The 6,161-nt window shown below is 39.1% G+C and overlaps 1 long non-coding RNA gene across 1 annotated transcript in view; it reads right to left on the bottom strand.

The window, feature by feature from the left end:
- Positions 1-508: 508 nt before the first annotated feature.
- Positions 509-6,161, bottom strand: part of LOC138030204 (uncharacterized) — a 6,904-nt gene continuing 1,251 nt past the window's right edge. The window contains exons 2-3 of the long non-coding RNA XR_011128048.1: positions 3,453-3,652; positions 509-633 (exon numbers count right to left, since the gene is read on the bottom strand). This is a non-coding gene — a long non-coding RNA (uncharacterized lncRNA). The remainder of the gene's footprint in view (positions 634-3,452; positions 3,653-6,161) is intronic.

Genomic DNA, 6,161 nt, shown 5'->3' on the forward strand with positions numbered 1-6,161 from the left:
AGCGCCGTTTGATCCGGCTCAAGATGTTGCGAAATATTCTTTTACGTGTCGGCTGCAAGACTTTGAAATGGCCAGCCAAATTAGTTGCAACTTGTAGTGGTAATCGTTTGAAAGCGTTTTCAAGGCTTAGTAGTAATGCCAAGACCAGTCATTCTAGTGTTGTCTGTCTTAAAGTCTTACTCAAACTAGTATGCATATTTTTTTAGATAAACAGAGTTATTGAAGCATAGTTATTCGAATTTTTTTACGTCTAATGAAGCGATTAGGAGTATTTCCCAACCCCCCTGGATGGGATGCAAGTCTATCGCAGGGTTACCTCAGCATTTCACCGGTGGGTGTAGAGAGGAGATTGAATGTGGATGCTTGACGAAGGAAGCCCTTTTAGTTTGATAGACTTTTTGGTTTGATAATTGACAAAATATTCTTGACAATGCCTGTTCTTTCATGTTAAAAGTTACTAGAATACATATATTCTAGTATCTAACCTTATATATTCTAGTATCTAACCTTGAGAACAAGCACTGCAGTCAAAGTAACTTTTTCCAGGAGCCTTATTTATGTGAACAAACGTGCCATTTGGACACCTCTTGCAACTGTCGCTGACAAAAGCCGGAGTGTCTGAGTAGTAACCACCTGAGGAGCATAAAGATAATATCATGGCACTCTTTCTTGAAGAATGAAAAGTGCAACGAGACAGCAAAGCATCATAAGTACATACTGCTACTTCTACTAAAATTGATAATAATAATAATAATAATAATAATGAAATTAGTAGTAATGATGATAACGATAACGATAACGATAATCATAATGATAACGGAACAAAGAGTAACAGACAAATGCGAACCTGAGAACACAGACCAACTCAAAAAGAGAAAACAGAAAGAAAGGGAATGAAAGACATGACAAGTGGTCACAAGTGGTGATGCCCGGCCAGTTTGTTCGACAGACACAAAATCAAAAGGGTTACTTGAAAATATAGACAGAAAGTTTAATTACTGTAGCGCAGGATCAAGCTTTTAAGAGAAATTTTGACTAAAACAAAAATTGTCAAATCACAAAACAAAAAAGAACGTACAAGACGGAGGATGAAAGTGTAATGCACATCTTTTCTGGATGCAGTAAACTAGCGCAGAGAGAGAACAGAATGAGACAAGTTAACATGGGGAAAGCTATTCTCTGGGACCTCTGTAGCTACAAGAGAACAAAAGGATTTGAACACTCAAAAAGGTGGTATGAACACAACCTAGAACGTTATTTAGAAAATGACAATTGGAAGATCTTGTGGGATTTTACGATACCGTGAGACGGATAAGGTGTTAAAACGAGAAGACCAGACCTGCTGGTGCTTGACAAGGGACAAAAGATGTGCGAGATTGCTGATTTTTCTGGCCCACAAGATGTTAGAGTAGAGCAACGTCAAGAGGAGAAGTTGGATAAGTACCCAGACCTCGCAAGGGTAAGTTGGGCATTTTGCCGCTAGTGATCACGTGTTATGAAAGCCGCCACACTGGAGAGCAAATCGCACACTGGGACATGCAATGCTCTACTAACTGAGGTACGAATGTACATGTTTATAAGAGACAATTCTTTATCAGTGCGAGCATCAATCTTTGGAAAAACTATTTTAATCGCAATGCATTGAAATCCGAGCTGGTTCAGGTATGGAAATTAAAGAAATGTACCATAGCTGTTATTATGGGTTAGCCGCACTTCAAATCAACGTTTCTTTCCTTGATCAGTCATTTCACGGGAACACGTGAGTCCAACAAATTGACCTGCTTCTAACTGTGTGCCTTTGTAGCTTAGTTGCAGGTAGAGCATTGCACCAGCATCGTAAGGTCCTGGGTTCCAATCCCGTTGAAGCCACCTGAATTTTGAGAAATTTGCCTCAATTGTCCTGATAAGTTCGAGCATCACTTCGATCTTTCGAAAAACTATCCAATTAAAATGCATTGAAATACCAGCTGATTCAGCTATGGAAATGAAAGAAATGTACAATGACCGTTTTTACAGTTGACCTCAGGTTTAAGTGGTGTTAGTGTCAGAGCGCGTGGAACCGAGGCTTTCGGGTCAACATTCGATCACACATAAAAAAGATTATCATATTCCCCGTACGGCCCCGCGCCGCTTTCATTGTAAAACTATTGGGAAAATTCCTGTATGAGGGCCGTACGCATTAGCGAGGGCAGGGCCGGAAAAAGCTGTACGGCCTTGCTAGGAACACGTACAGCTCCGTGATATGCGATTTTAGAGGATTTTGTCGCTTTTAAACATTCAAGTTATTTACAGCAGAAAAGGAAATGTACAATGACATACTGTACAGTAGAAATACTGGAGGAAACAATAAACAAGTGCAAGGAGAGCTACGAAAATTATCTGGAGTAAAAGTTGCAAAATCTTTTGAAATAAATACTACTAAGCAGCACACAGGAACAGATCTTGTTAACTCGATTTTATTTCTAGATCTCCGACCGGTTTCGTCTGATTACGCCGACTGCATCAGGGGGTTTGAACAAGATGGTTAAAAGGATCTTATTTAATACCTTATTTACAAAGTACAAATCACGTTCAAGCAAGGGTATAAACAGCGAAAAACACCTACACAACAGTACGTGCAGGATATGACTAAAATTCTGCATTACGCTGAGAAATGTATTTTTGGGGCTCACGGATTTAACGTTGTTAAATCCGTGAGCCCCCAAAAAGCCACAAGTACCCATTTCGTTGCCATTCCAATATTTTGTTTGTGATATTATATAGAGAATCTAAACACTAACAGGAACTTGTATAATAAGAATTGTAAATAGTGCATGAAAAATTAAGCAGTACTTTGTACGTTAAACAATTATAAGATTTATGAAATGAACAGAGTGCTTGGGTTGAGTGAACAGTAATGTTAGTTTTCTTAAGAATTTGCTGAATAGAGTCTTCAAAGAAGGATCCATTTTATTGTCATTGTAATTGTAAATGAGAAGTTTAAACAGTTTATGCACACTCATCCTGTCCTTTTGTCGCAGCGCCGTGTAGAACATGTACAAAAGGTTTGCTACTCAGAACTGGTAAGCCCAACAGGTGAGTGTGGAGCAATTGATGGCTTATTGAAATTATGACTATACGTAAGGTTGCAGAGACCCGCTGTCCACACGAACTGTACCGGGAAAAAGATCAGACCTGAGTGACTGAGAAGTAAGGAGAATGAGAATAAAAATTCGCCGCATGGGAAATTCAGTAGTGCACCATTGATCAAGCGACTTTTAATGGGATGACTGAGTCTTTTGGACGCGAAATTGGTAACCTTCATGCCTGGGAACTTAATTTGATACATTTTAATATTAAATTCATGCGTTTAAGACACAACTCTCGCACATTAAATCGGTTCTTGGTATTCGATTCTTGGAATTGTAAGCATGAATGAGCTAATAAAATGCATAGGATCTGTTTAAGCTTACCAGCAGGGCAGTCTTTGCACCTTGATCTGGTGTCAGAGATATCAACAAAAGTACCACGTGGACATGGGAGAAGTTTATAGCCACGTTGATCATAATATTTGGCGAATCCAGCCTGAAGAAACACCTTGCGCAGCGATTCCCTCACGGATTGATATCTGTGATAGATATCTATAAATTCGGAGTCATCTTTCTCTACACCCCTGAAATTCAAAATACATGAGCAGCTCTTCTAATCTAATATGGTCATTGAAACAGACACGCTACAAACAAAGTGGTTTCAGAGTCAAGCTGTACTGTCATGACTTCTTTATTACCGTAATTTATGAACAAAAAGGTCACAGCCTTCTAAAATCTCAGTGCAAAGCCCTTAGATACACCCTGCAAGCAGAGCCTTTCTTTTGCTTGCTCGATTTTGGCGTTCTTGAGAAAGGCTCTGCATGAATCGAGTATGATCTTTATTGAATATGCGCTGCATGTTGCCAGGATCCAGTCTCGAACCCAAGCCTAATATGCCAGATCTCGCCGCCATCTTGGTTTTTCATGGTACAGCGGGCTCAATTATAACCATTGGTTTTGTCACTAAACGGACGCTCGCACTGGAAAAACCGGTTTGACGAAAGAAAACAAGATTGACAAGTTCAGAAGCTCGGGCTGCGGCGGCTTTAAAGAGTTGACGCGATTCGGGCAGAGCCTACTTTTCTCCTCCTCAGTAAAGTAAAAGACAAAAGGAGGCTCTGCTCGCAGGGTGCCTTAGATATAAAGTTACTCCTAATTTCCATGCAAGAATAGAATCTGAAACACTCTTCCCAATTATTCGGCCGTTTAGATGCTACAATCTATAAGTAAGGCGACATGACATTAGGCATTATAATGTTATCAATTAGATGATGAAAATTACGGGTAGAATCATATTTAAGTTATCCTTTCGGTGTCCTCGTGACACCATCATACGGTCAAAATATAATTAGATATTATATTTTGACTTGATGATGGTGTCATGAGGACGCCAAAACGTTGTCTTAAATATGATTCTACCCGACATGGCATTAGCGCCAATAATGCCGAATAAATAAAGAAAACTCTTAGTTCAACGCCGGGAGCTCAAACAAGGAAAGCTTGGTTCCCATAATAGCCGCGGATAAGTATAAGCCACGGAATCTTCCTAGAATAAGCTAGTTTTATATGGATCTTTAATCAATTTTGGATTATAGTGACCGTTCTCAATCACAAGGGCTGTCATCAGTTAACTATGTAAGGCTTATGATTCACCAGTGTTACACAATCTAAATGCGTAATACCCATTTAATCTAAATTTAGATCATGCAGTGGGTGCAAGCCATCTCAGATGATCATCCGAGTCATCCAACCCTGCATGCACCGAATTTAGGTCTAAGCACCCATTTTGAATAGTGCTGATAAACTTCTTTTAAGTCTAAACGCCCATTCTCAGTAAGCAGCCATCTTAAATCGATTAGCTTTCAATATTGGTAATGGGTCTCTATTTAAATATTATAAAAATTCGCCTTCATTCAGCAGCGTGCTTCGATGGTGTGGTGGTTATCGATGGTTCCTTACGCGTGGCTAACGGACTAGGTTTACCCTTTTTGTCATCCATGCCCGTCGATCATCTTAAACAAAAAATTACCTTATTTCCACTTTTTTTTTTTCCTTTTTTTTTCGTGACGAGCAAATTTCATGTAATTGAAGTGATAGAGGAAACGCATATTTAATGAGTTGCTTGGATGACTCGGATGATCATCTGAGATGGCTTGCACCCACTGATCTAAACTTAGATTATATGGGTATTACCAATTTAGATTGTGTAACATGGGTGTATGATTAATGAAAACCTCTGCTTTAACGATTCTCACTTTAAAAGGTCGATTTAATAATGAAATTAATAATTACAGATTAGAGGGGAAAGAAGCAGATTGGTTCCGCTGTTATTATAAGCAGGCGAATGCAGAATGTTTCAATAAATGGTAGAGATTCGACTCCTCTGCAAATCTCAATGTTCTAGTTTCCCATGAAAATGTTAACACCTTGATGATCTGTGGTGAGGAAAGAACTTCATGCTCTTTGGGACTGGATGTTAAACAGATTGACGATTAACACGTCCAAAACAAGTGCTGTATTATTTTTATTAAGGCAAATGGGAGTTGCCTTAAATCTATTCAATGGCGGCATTAATATTGATCTTAATGTAGGAACTACCAAACTGAATTTTTGGGGGTACTTATTGACCAAGACTTGCAGTGGAATTCTCACATTAACTACATTTCATGGAAAGTTGCTAAATATGTTGGTATTAACGATGAAATGATATATGAAATGGATCATATATATGAACTACGAATATGAAATCAAGTGAAGTTATGATCGTCGCAGTTTTGCAATTGCCTAAGGATGCCTCAAAAATTCAGGATTTCAACCGGGTTTGAACCCGTGACCTCGCGATTCCGGTGCCACGCTCTAGCCAACTGTGCTATGAAGCCACTGATGTTCGGGTCTGGTCATTTGTGGGTTCCAATGTTCCCGTAAGGAATGAATCAACAATGAAATGATATATGAAATGGATTATATATATGAACTGCGGATATGAAATCAAGTGAAGCTATGATCATCGCAGTTACGAACGCAATTTTTGCAATTTTTGGAATCCATTCCTTACGGGAACATTGGAACCCACAAATGACCAGTTCCCAACGT

This window comes from Montipora capricornis, chromosome 13 (assembly GCF_036669925.1).
Source record: "Montipora capricornis isolate CH-2021 chromosome 13, ASM3666992v2, whole genome shotgun sequence".
In the NCBI taxonomy this organism is placed as follows: Eukaryota; Metazoa; Cnidaria; class Anthozoa; order Scleractinia; family Acroporidae; genus Montipora; species Montipora capricornis.